Source organism: Leuresthes tenuis, unplaced genomic scaffold (genome assembly GCF_036924035.1).
Source record: "Leuresthes tenuis unplaced genomic scaffold, fLeuTen1.0.hap1 SCAF_13, whole genome shotgun sequence".
Classification (NCBI taxonomy): Eukaryota; Metazoa; Chordata; class Actinopteri; order Atheriniformes; family Atherinopsidae; genus Leuresthes; species Leuresthes tenuis.
Window position 1 is genome coordinate 11,439,591 of NW_027325367.1, and position 13,642 is coordinate 11,453,232.

The window sequence follows — 13,642 nt, forward strand, 5'->3', positions numbered from 1 at the left end:
CTACTTCTTGCTCATTCTTTCATATAAAAGAATATTTCCCTCCCATCAAGATACCAACTAGTCAGCACTTTTGCTTTCAACATAAACATTTACTTGATTTAAGGATTTCAAAGACACAAATGATATTGGCAGATATGATGAGGTGAGTATAGAGCTCAAGCCTGTCAACATGAGCAGATGTGAGAGAGAATGATCACAAATAAGGAGGGGGAGGGGAGAAAAAGCCCCAAAACAAATGAGAACAGAGGTAGCAAGAGCAAAGACACATTGGTTGCTGGGAGCTGGGCAGAGTGGGAGCAGATTGTGTGGGTGTGACTCAGAAGGGTGCATGAAGCTCTTTGCAAGCATTGCTGGTGTTCAGAAAAAGGAACACGGAAAGCATTTAGGGAGCAGGGTGACAAGATGAGCTGTAATATGACAGCTGTCATGTCACCTTCGAAGGACAGACGGTGTCAAAAAATAGTGACACCTTGCTGATGGTACTGTGAAGAGGCCCAGAAAGACCACCTCTGTGCCAGTAAAAATACAGCTGTACTAAAGCTCTTAAGTAAAAACTAGATAGTCAGAAACAAACTGAATATGAGGCTTTTTCACAAAGCTGGCTATTTTCACCTAAACTGATCAGATCATGCTCACCAATGACTTTCTTTCAAGCTGTTCTGTCCTCATTTTCTTTTTCTGCACCTCAACTGGTTGGCAGATGGCCACCCACCAGACTCCAGGAGACTGGTTTTGCTAAAGGTGTCTACCATTGCTATAGTGGAGCTCTAATAATAAACTTGAAATTAAGTGATGAAAGTGATGTGACTCAAACACGGTACTGTCACCTAGTTGACAGGGAATTGTGTCCCGTGTTGATCATCACTATAGCACAGTCACTCAATCAAGTTATTATTCAGTTGTTATATCATGACCACCTGGAATAGGATTCATCCCCCTGGTAACAAAGACAATGGAAGAGAATCAGGTTTTCTGTTTATACAAGAATGTCATTTAGATTTAAATCTGGTGTTGACAGTGAGTTTTTATGGGGGTTTCTTTTTTGGTCCATTCACATATTCATTCTCCCAGTTCAGGCTGAGAAGGTGCTATATAAAAAGCTTGACTGATTGGTGTGCACACACCCTCAGCAAAAAATAAACTTGCTAAGAATTAACCAACCGTGGTCCATAAATCCTGACGGAAAATGTTGCACAGATTCAGGCCCTCTCTTCTTCTGTTACATAGCCATTCCTCAGCTGCATTACATGGTGCAAAGAGCTCATGTCCCCTGACAGCCAAACAAATATGTTTTCTACTTCACGTGTGTGCAAGTGTCATGTACAAACTGCAGCATACATGTAATGTAGACACACTCTTTGTGCCACAAGACACAACACAATTGCATTGTAGACATGTATGTATTCATCATCTGTTGCATTTACCTTCCATATCCTCTACTGGTCACAGCTATATACTTGCATATAAAGTAGGCATTCCTATTCACTTTATTCTGTTCCCGGTCCCTTCCTCACTCCTGCCATACTGCTTTAACCAGTTATCCATTTGAAAAGAAGAGTGGAGTTACTTAACATTAAAATGCTACTCTTTGTATTTAGATTTTTTTTACCCATCTTATTTCCCATAAAATTTCAAATGTTATATGGTTAATGGACAAAAAATGCAAAAACAAAAGACTATATTTTAATATAAAGTGGCTTAACACCATGAATACTTATAGCCCAATCTGGCAAACCCATCTGCTGTAGTCTGGTGTAGATGCCTCTAGGGGCAATGAGCAATATTTCTGAGCTTCCTGTGAAGCCAGCAGATATCCAAAATAACTGATATCTAGGCCAAGACATTCTTTTGCATGGTTGGTTATTTTTTTTATTTTAGAAAATAGAATAAAACTGAATTGTAAAAAAAAAAAAAAAAATTGGATTTGAATGCTTTGAAGACTTGAATTTGCAGATCTGTTAAAATACCCTGCTTTGTTATCCATATGACTTTTTAGCTGATTGGACAATGACACTCTAACCCTAACCAGTTTGACGAGCAGCAACAATTGCTTCTCGAAGACTGTTGCTGTCGTTTGTCCCTCACTGGCATTGTGTTAACACACACCTGAATGTTCCAAACCCCTGAACTTCTGCTTTTATAGAGGAGCGCTCACTTTCTAATGATCAATTAATCTAGTACATTTGATTAATAGCGCCTGGTTGGTGCTTACCCTCATTATTCCCATGAAATCATGAAAGTGTGCACTTAGTTTTTCACACACTACTTCTGCATTTTGGCTTAGTTTTTATAAAATAATGATCTGCTGCAATATGTCATGTGTTGCTGTTCATTTAGGTTCCATTTACCTAATTCAAAGACCAGCCATGGACCAGATGGATTTTTTTTTTTGTGTGTCCTGATATTTGAAACCTCAAAATTGAAAGAGGTTTCTTTGCATGTATTTGCTTTGCATTCAGTTTTCATTATTCTAAAACTTCAAGAATGATGCTAAGTCTAAGAAAATCTTATACCAAAAATGAACATCACAGCATTATGGAAAACAAATATCTGCTCTTCTACAATTTGGTTTCAATTTGCCTGTTCATAAAACTCAAATTTACTCGCCAGTTAATGTATTTATAATGTCCGCTCATGGCCCAGATATTTGACTCTCCCTGGTCATAGAGACGACATGCACACAGCTCCACTAGTTGTAGCTTGGGGATGTTGCCTCCTTCAAATGATCTCATCTGGCAACATAGCATAAGCCATTATCAGCAATTGCCACCATCTCTCCAGTTCATTCCAACAGTTCCTAAGAAGCCATGCAATGTTGCACTGATGCTCTGCACTGTAAAGCATCGACTTTTTCTAGTTCCTCGCTCTGAATACGAGGCGTCTGATTCAGGATGTGCTTTCATCTGAGAAGGCTGTTTATGTTGGTGATGTCACTTTCAATTGAGCTGCCTTTTCCTCTGCAATTATCTACGGCTGTGGCCTTTGTTTCTGTGTTTAATTCCTCCATTCATTTGAGTCAGACCTCCGTCTGGTGCTTTCTGTGGAACCCTTGTGGGAGCAAATGAATGGATTAGAGGTTTTAATTAGAACAGAACAGACCTTTGATTGGGTCACCATTAGTCTATTCCTCTGTTCTTGTGTTTGTTGCTCATGTAACTAGAGCTGGGTGATACAACAAAAACATTTACTACTGAGTTTGTAATGTTTAATTATTTGTGTTTGTGTATTTCCAAGCGTAATGGATAAATGACTTCCTTCACTGTTATGTTATAATGACAGTTGGTCTGAAAAAATGCTGTCTTTTGATGAAGCTTTAACCTGGCTAATAGCATAAAGTTAATACTGAAGTATCCAGAAATTTGAATTCATCCAGAAATCATGTGTAAATTATATGTAATTTGTATTTGCACATACAAGTCAACTCAAATTTATTATGCAAATGTCTGGAAGGAAGGGAAAAAATATCATACTAAAATATCATATCATACTGAAAATATACTGAAAAAAATATAATTTTTATTAAATTCCAAATAATAAACATATATTTACGCATGTTTTATTAATCTTATTGCAGCTTGTTTTATGCTAGACTTTTAAAAGTTAAACCTTTTCCATATGTAGTAATACATTTAATCTTGATTGCAAAACTTTTTATCATTTAAGTGTGCAAACTTGCATTATTGTTTATTTTAGAAAGAAAAAGCTCCCTTTTGCTCGAGAAAAAGTAGAAGAATTATATTGATTTGAAAAAAATATATAAAGGGAACAGCCTTTCCTGCAAAGACCAGGCAAAATGTTGCAAGTGTGTACTTTTTACTCGTTTGTTCCTATTAATTGCAAGAAAAAGCACTTTACTATAGCTCTAAAGTTTATTTGGGAGATAAATTCAAATCATTGTGTTTGCTGATGTTCCATGGTTGAAATACCTAAAGACCAGTCATTCAGATTTATAGCCATGCGTTTTTCTAGTTTCAACATCTGTTCTGAATATGTGTCATGAGCCAACGGGGTCGTAAAGGTCACTCTTTACTTACAACTGGGATTTAACAACATTTAAACATAAATCTCTAAGACCTCACACAACAGCCTTACGTACTTTCTAGGGGGAGCAGTGATTGAAATTATTTTTGACTAACACTGAACTCTACCTTTGGATGATAAAAGGAGCCAGGAATGATCAGCAAAACATTCTGTCCATTACCAGGTACATGGACATCGTTTTGATTTTGATTGACTTTTGTTGATCGTATCATATATATGCGTGTGGTTCCTTTAGTGTTTATCCTTAGCTGAACTGAGGTCAATGGTTAGGCGATATCCTGTGCACGATCTGTGAAAGTCTATTCAAATTGCACAACATATAAGTTGATGGGGTTTATGACCATTACTGAGTGGAGATTTGAAAATCCTTTTTAAGATGGAGAACAGACTAGCACACATTGTGTTCTCCCATCCTCCTCCATTTAAGGTGTTTGTGCTGTCATTTTTATGATTGCATTTCTTGAGGAATGTCTCTGAGTGTCTCATCTTTTTTTTCCTTTTAGTGTAGCTTAACTATCTTGAACTGTTTGTGTTCATGGGGATTGTATCCACCCCCTCTAATTTTATACCATGTTTTTAATTCAAGAAGAAAAAAATGCAATGTAAATCTGACCTAAAGCATTTATTTTGGCTTCTTGAAAATATAAGTTTCTGCAGAATTTTTAACTTTATGCTACTTTGTAGACTCTGGTCAACATACATTGTTTGCTTGTTTAGAAGGAGAGTAGATATTTAGGTCCTGTGTCTGTGGACCAGACCCTCCACTGACATCCTAAAATCACTACTCAGATAACCCCTCATATGACCCCTACTTGTCTAAAGCTTTTAGTGTTGCTTCCTTGGAAAGGCATATCTGTTAAAGATTACTGCTGTGCACAAAGTACCCGGATCCGAGGGTTACTTGAGCATGTGCCAGATGTGCAAGTTGAAAAGTTCAGTTTAGATTAATCTGAAGTCACAGGCATGGTTAACATTTTAAGGATCTACAGCGGAGCACAATTTTATGTCTGATTTTGGAAGGAAGCCAAACAATAACCAGAGAAAATACCTGAAGAATCCTCTATATGTAACCAGCCCTGGCATATAACAGAATGGAATGATGGTACTGTTCAGACATTAGTATGTCTCAGTATTGATGGCTAATTTACAGTATTTATTTAATCCTGCTGTCAGATAAGATTATTGTGTGTTTTTAATTTGTGCAAAGTAAGAAAAACATGTCTAAATGGCACTAAATATTTTACTGTTGTGACTGTGGGTTCTCGCTCTGTGTTTAGAGGTGAGCCAGACAGCTGATTTTATATTCCAGTGTTCTTTACTGTGGAGTATAAAGGCAGTTAAGGTCCAAATCTACAATGTGGAGATCAGAATTTATAAAGCTTTGTCAATAGGATTTATGAATTAAATAGTTGTTTCCCTTAATCAGGAGCAGGTCAACTTTTTAGCTGCCATCACATTTGAATTTTAACATACAATGTATTTTGATGGACTTATGTTTGCATGATATCTGGGAGCAAATGACCATGCCCTCAATTAACCTTCAGTTTATGTGAGTGAGCTGCTATTCTGTTGTTCAGTTTCCAGTTACAGCCCTTTTATGCCTTGAAGAGCCACATTTGCCAGTTTGAATTAAAACAAAATGTGACCCTGTGAAGACCTCTCTCCTTTCTAATCTGACAGCCAAGTAAACACGACAAGACAATTCAAAAAAGGTCATGCCAGTGAATTTAAAAGAAAAAGGTGGCCATGTTTTAACTGCAGTTCAGACCAGGAGTTTTTGGAAACTATTTGTAGTTGTCTAATGAATAAATTCTACATGCCTTTAGCAGAAGCTTTGGCACAGCCTAGCAACTCATTATGCAGCCCATTGAGCTCCCTGAAGGATTTGTGCTCTTTTTGCCCTTTCAGGCACGCTGTTGGTCTGTGTTTGTTTACTTATTTGTGTGTTGAGGTTTCCCTGGACATGTAGACAAAGCTCTTGTCCATGTTCACGATTTGATTTGTCATGATCAACAAATATTTTTGACCAAGTGCTCTGTGAACTTGTCCAGCCCTGGTATGCCTGTACGTAATAGAAATATACACCTGAGTGCACCCAGGCTTCTCAGCGCTATGGTATTCCATCTAGAAAGGAATGTGACCAGGGTATATTATAACATGCATGTCAATTAAAATACACGCATGCAGATGTATTCTCCACAGTAAGATTGAGAAGTGCAATTATGAAGCTGTTGCATTTTGAATTGATTATATTGGCTAAGAAAAATGCATCATTCTTTTTTAGTAAGCCCAAACATCTGGAGAATGAAGGGCTCTGAAGGCTTTTTAAGGGTAGGCTGAACAATGGAGGCAGTCAAAAGAGAGGAGTTAATTATGGATAGGATAAATGAGCAGCCAAGCTGAATTACATCCTTTAGGAAATGGATTCGGAATATTAAGGGAACAGGATGGCTCATGTTATTTGTAATGTCATCAGTTACATGTTCAGCTGAGCTTATGTCTGTGTCTCAGGAAATAGTGCTTCAACATCAAGTTGGAGTCTGAGACATGAATGGAGAGCCTTAATTTCTTTTAGTTGACATTTAGTTGATTCATATTTTTACATGACTAATTTCAGAGGAGGAAGAAATTGGATTTACGGGCAGAGGCAGTGAGAATTTAAATGTGTCAATCAAGGTTATTTGAGAGAAATGGTGACAAATTTTGAACTGAAATATCCATCATAAATACGCAAAACATGACCAAAATATTTGTTTGAGAAAATATTAACACTCAAATAGCCGTTGTTGTACACAGTGGTGACTGCGTTTCAGAACCATTCTTGCTTACTCTTTTCTACGCCTCTTTCTTGCTTGCCTTCGCTTCATCTTTCTCAGTAAAAAAAAAGTTGTATGCACACATACACACAGACCAACGCACACTGAGAAGCAGGCAGCTGAGCCTCTCTGAGCACCTACAGCTGTAATGGTGTGATAAGGCAGCAAAAACCCAAGCCTGGGGTTTATTTTTTTAGCCATGGTCAGAATCCCAGAGAGGCAGAGGTTTTTTGAACAACAGTGGTACATCGCCACAGAGCCCATGTTTATCATTCCTTGTACCAATTTTATGGCCTTAAATGATGACCAAGAAGGCATGCTGAAAGCTTCAGATGCTCTGAACCAGACAGGAAGCAGAACAAGAATGGATGAAATGGAGAAAGAGGACAAAAAGTCCTTACTACAAGCCACCCTCCATTTCCACTATAGTGACAGTGATCTATGTCTCTTGTCGACCAATACAGTTTGTTTTTCTCCCTCTGTCCTTTAATCTCAGATAGACTGCATCAGTTCAAGGAATGATGATGAGAGCGCTTTAAAGACATTCTGCTGGTAAGTTGGTGCATCTGCTGGATACTAGGGAGAAATGCAAACTGATAGTTTGCGTATTGTTGCATGCATGTTGCATGTACAACTTAGTCGATAGCGTAATGAGCCAATTTTATGCAAGTCTTAGTGCCAAGTCTATCTCACCCATCCTTTTATTCCAGATTTAATACATGTAACTGAGGTGCAGTAACAGTTTTAACACTGCCATGAACACTTATCAAAAATGGAGGTGTAGTATGTATTTGTGTGTTGTACTCTAAAACCATAATGATTTGATGAAATAATAGCAAGTAATAGCTTGTTCTATCATGCTGCAGAACAAGGGAAAAAGCTGTGTGTGTACATAAACCAGCCTGAATCAGTGTGGGCCAATGCCATTTTCAGGGCTGTTGCTGTCTATTATTAGAATTGAACTTTGATGTCCCTTTGAAGCTGATTCAGATGCAGATGGAACACCTGCAGTCTGTGGGATCAAACATGTTAAGAATATTAAAAAACATAGAAATGGTGTGTTGTAGTGACGCACAGTACCGTTTGCAACACTTTTGCTGTTGACATTCTGCAACGGTTTCATTTCTATTTTTATAATTAATGAATTCTAAAAAAGTCATTCTGATTAATGCAATATCAGTTTCAGGGTAAATAATTATCATTTGATATTACGTCAAATGATTCTTAATTAATCAGTTCCAAAACACTTCTTATTTCAGATTGGCTTGAATTACATGCTGTGAAAGTTCAATGTCATCTTTGTAGTGTCACCTTCTGTATTGTGCAGTAAATGATGATACATACCATATATAATTTGCCATAATTCAGTAGAAATCACAGGTGTCGACATGCCACCCACACACTGGAAAATTAAGCCATATATTAATGATTAAGCATCGGCACCCTGCAGCATCGACCTCCCACCCTTTTATCCACTCATATTTTCAGGCCCTCTTTTAAATGTCAAGATAGCTATAATTACAGAAATATTTCATTGAACACACACGTTAAGCCACCCATTGTCTCCCACACTTCCACACACAGATGTGTTCAAAATCCGGTGCTTCCTGACATATTTCAACCCTTCCTGTCTCTATCTAAGGCCCTAATGTCTGTTCAGTTAATGCCAATTACCGCTCTTACTGGTGGATGGCAAAAAGATTAACACTGAAATGCCAAACTCGTTGGGCTTCTTATTGAACGCAACACTTTTCTGTGTCACTGTGCTGTTTCTGTATTGATTTTCAGAAGGCGACGCTACTGATCCATGAAGGCAACATGGTGGCATATATTAGAGCGATTTGAGCCAATTAGAATGATGTATGTCTCGGCAGCAAGTGGCGCCATAGTAAGCGACACAGTTGAATGGAGACTCCCTCCATCATTTTTCAGTGTAATTAGAAAACATCACATGCCATGAGAGGCGGGGTGGGTTAAATGTGTAACCCCTGGCACACCAGGACACTACTCTAGAATTATCCACAGACGCAAAAACACCCAGCGAGAGACAACTAATGGCAAACACTGTTTAATTTTGATTTATGACACAGATTTTGCCTTAGTACCTCACATCATTAGTCTTCATTTAAGGGGGATATACTTCTTATTTACAAGTCAAATTGCAGATGATTTACCTGGCAATATTTAACAAGTCGCACTTCCACTGCCTGCTGAATTAGAGCACCAAGCTTTACATCACATCCATGGGGGGTGCTCTCGGCCACTTGAAAATCTGCTGGAGTTATGGCAAAGGCTAAAAGGAGCTTAACTCAAGCAGCCAAGCTTGGCGCTTCTATTTCAGAGAGAACTGCAATGGGTAAAAGTTGTGGGAGAGGGAATTTGTTTGTGTTCGACAAAGGATAGCCCTTTTTTTCTCTTGGCTGCTCTCATGGCAATGATCATGTATGACCAATTAAATCCTCCGTTACAGAGTCATACATAAATAAACAGTAGAGCAGTGCAACGGCTGTTTATTTCCTTTATTTGTAGCAGTGTTTTTACACCTGTATAGGTATTATTTATGAATCTTAGTCCTTCAAAACACCATGTGTCACATGACAACCCATCTTTTCTGCAAATGAAAGGGATTGACTGACTGACTGTGCCATATCAGGGCAATGGTATAAGAAAAACCCCTCCCAACCAATAGACTGGATGATATACAGTAGGTATGTTTCTATGGTACACAGTGAGATCAAAGCAGACATGTTGTCTACATCGATGACTTGAAAGTTGTGTGTATTTAACAAAATTGTATGCAGGGTTGAACGTTTGTTCACAGGAGCTGCCGAACATATTGAAAACTGATTGACCAGGAAAAGTCAAAAGGGTCTCAAAGCTGGGTCTCCATTTAACGCTTATTTCGTCTTAGATATTTGCTCATCACATATTGACACATGAGATGATAGAGTCTCGGATGAGGTTAGGGGACAAAGGCTGTCTACAGTCTACAGTGCTCCTGCTGGCTATATAGCATTCTTTTTGCCTGGAGGCCTGTTAACGGTTATACGTACTGTCTCTGTTGCTAATTTTGACATGGTTATTTAAGTTCCTCGACAAATTTCCACCACAAGTACAGCTATATATGTTTCGAAAAGTATGACCAAGCTAACGGTACAGTACAAATCTCATAACAGATTGTAAAATACATACGTTGGTCCATGAAAAAATACAAATTAATACCTTTACAATAATGGCTCAAAAATTGTACAACGGCTAAATTTTCTTTCCCGGTTCCCTACTGTGATACAGTTCCTCTCTTGCCTTTTATGACATTTCCACAACTTGACTATGTTGATTGACCACTCTTGACGAGAATTAAAAATGGCGTATAAGCTGGTGGGTTGGTGGGTGGTCAGTCAACTTTGAAGAGAGAATATTTGGTCGTATCCTATCCTGCTCAATATTTACACATTCCTTTTGTTGGATTACGGTAGTGACTTTTCTACTTTGCTTCCACCTGATTAATGGTTAGGGTTGGGAATTAAAAGTGTATGCTTCAGGTTAGAATTATTGTACCTGTTTAGGTTTGGAGGTATTTTGGGGGGTTTGAAAACCCTACATTGTTTAACACAGTTTAATACTTCTTGGTCATGCTTTCTCTCATGTCACACAGCGCTACCTGACACAAAATGACTGCTTACCAAAACAATGTCTTCTCAGTTTCTTAAGCCTAGATTGTAAAACTGTGCACACATGGACAAATGTTCTTAAATCACAATTTCTGATGAGACTGAGTAGTGAACACTCTTTATTGTTCTGGATAATGGAAGAATGGCTGAAACAAGTGTTGTGACATTACTTTTGTTAACTTTTAAGATTTAAATGCTTGCTAATCCTTACTTACAATGGCAGGCCGTCATCGTAAATTTGAATATGTTCTTAATGACTTGCCTAGTTAGATAAAGGTTGAATGGGGGGTAGAAAAAAAAGTAATACTGCTCTCCATTTGTATGATAAATTGAATCATGCGATCTACACTTTATAAGTGATAGACAATGGTACAGAATGAGACAGACCGAAAAACGTACTGTACAAACTTTGAACAGAAACAGGCTCCTCTGCAGATGAGTGTTCTAATTTAATTTGTCATCCAAAGAAAACACAGAGCCAGTGCCCTTTGCTCTAATAGCGCAACTGTGTCCTGTTTTATCTATTTACATCCGTACTGGCTGCTTCAGTTTGACTGCTTAGAGAAATTAGGTCTGTATGGGAGAGCTGTTCACAATGGATTCAGATTAAACTGCCTTATATTAAAAGTTCCATGTAAAGAGCGCAAGTCCAGCAAACAGTGTTTAAAATTACAGAGAGAACTATAAAATAAAGTCAGAACATGGCATCCCCAGTGACTTTTTTCCCAGAATCGTCATAGATTCAAACAGTTGTCTCTCAGTTGTTATTAGTTACTCAGAATAAAATGTAATGGTTGTGAAGTTCACAGCAATGGAGTTAACTTGGTAATTGTCTAGAGTCATTCTGTGGGGTGACATCCTCTCCCTCTGCCTGTGGTGGTTTTCTATCTGGATGACCAGCTTCCTCCCACAAACCTAAACACGTTAAAACAGGTTTAGAGGATAGATGTATGGAAAGCTGAATAAAACTGCAATCTTCTTTTAATTAAATATTCAATATGTATTGGAGTATTTAAAAACCATTGTGTTGTTGGTGTTCCACCTGCAGTACCTCAAACTGGAGTCCAAAGAACTGTATTGTATTGTATTCAGATGATACCCAGCATACTGGCTGTATTTTATTTACATTAGTTTGTTTTAATGTCCGATATTTTCCTTTGAACCTAAGTGAAGATAAGCAGCCACCTCACTGTCTTGCTTCTTCTTTATCAAAACAATTCCCGTTTCTCCTAAAACTGAGCACCAAAAGGGGGTTTTAATCAATGTTAATTGAAGACCCTGCTGCGGGTAAATGAGCCTTAATCTGACAGTTGAGTGCATACCATTAGCACCAGGGGCTTAGGCATTTGGGTGGCACTTTGAGCGTGATGCAGATAGAGGCAGGATTTATGGAACTGTCAGTGGCTTCACAGTTGTGTAAGAGAGTTGATTCATTTCTGAGCTGTTTGTTCAATTTGGTTTGCTATTTTTTTCAGCTTTTGTGAAAACATTTGGCATAAACTAAGTGTTAATGCAGTTTTTTTTAAAACCAGCTCTGTCCTTAAACATACCACTAAACTTGAAATATTTTACAGGATAAGACATATTTCAGTCATTTCCATTCGTTGCAGAAGTAATTCAATTCTTTATTAATCATACAATTCAGATGTCTCGCTTTTTCACTCTCTGTGGAGAAATGTTTCTATTATACATTTTCAATTCAGTTTGTGCTTTATCTACCTTTTTTCAGGCTCTATTTGAGGTGAAACCTGCCTGACTTGCACCCCATTTGACTGATAAGCTAAAAATGTATTTCTCCCCTCACACAAGCTCTGTGCCTCAGCTGGTGAATAAGATTCAGAAGAAAAAAATCTATAGATAGAGGGCAAACTGAATTAAAAGATAAGACAGTTTTTTTTCATTTTTTTATTTCATCTGTTTATTCCTATTTCATTACATTTGGAAAAGTTCATAAGGAATATCTGCCTGCCATGTCTGGAAATGTGACTCAAAAGATGGAGAAAGTCCTTTATACAGAGCCTCTTGAGAAGCTTGGGCCAAAGGAAAAATAAAAATGCAAACAGGTCAGGAATATTTATACAACATAACTGATACATATGGGCACAATGAGCCACTGCACTGGCATTTCTGCACACTCGAAGTAGAAATATGACGATGACTCCCTCTTTTGCTAAAAACTTTATAAAGCTTTGTTGTTGTTTTTTTTTGTTTTTTTAGAGAAGCTAGAAACCAAACCTGCAACTGTAAGTCACAGCAGCTTCTGGAAAACTGAAAGAATTGAAATTGAAAGCATTGTTCAGCAACATATTCTGAGATGTTTAACATCTCCGGTTGAGGAACATCAGCTTACAGACTGATTAGATAAAGTTGGATTTACTGGAATGAACATTGTCAGGTTCTCCATGGAGACCTCTCCCACTAACATGAAAAGCAAACCTGCACAGGAAGTTTTCCCATAATGATGCAGTTGTTGGTGCACAGAAGGGGAAGAGGAAACTGATGTTAATTAAGTTTTTTTTTTTTCTTTTCTTAACATTGATGTAATGTTTTGTACAGTGTCTTCAAATTCAGTTATTTGCTTCAGAAATTCGATTCCACAACATTTGGCCAGATTGGAGAGAAACATGGTATCATGGTATTGGCTTTAATTTTCCCTTTAGAAATGAAAGTTTGTCTATGTCTGGAAAAAGTTAACATGCCTCTTAAGAGACTGCAGTATTTTTTCCCTTTCTAGTCATGGAATTGCAATCCACCTTTTTGAAAAAAATCTCAAAACGAAGCTTGTTGTTAACCCATAATTTTTTCCTTACTTTCTGCGACTCCTGACACCTTGGAAGCGTTAGAGGTTGTGACCTGCCGGTGGATTACTGGCTTCTCGGGCAGCTCATCTACAGAATGGGATTGACTGAGAAGGCTGACCCATCCTCTTACTGCTAATTGGTTCACCTTCTAATCCAGCTGGCGGTCAGCAGTAACACTCTCCTCAAAGGCAGCTTGACTGTTTGGCTGAAGCTCAGCTTGTTGTGCCAAGAAGCTGCTGCTAGACTCGCTGTCTCTTCGTTAACAACTATAACAACTAGCGAGAATACACACATACTTGGTTGTCATGTGTGT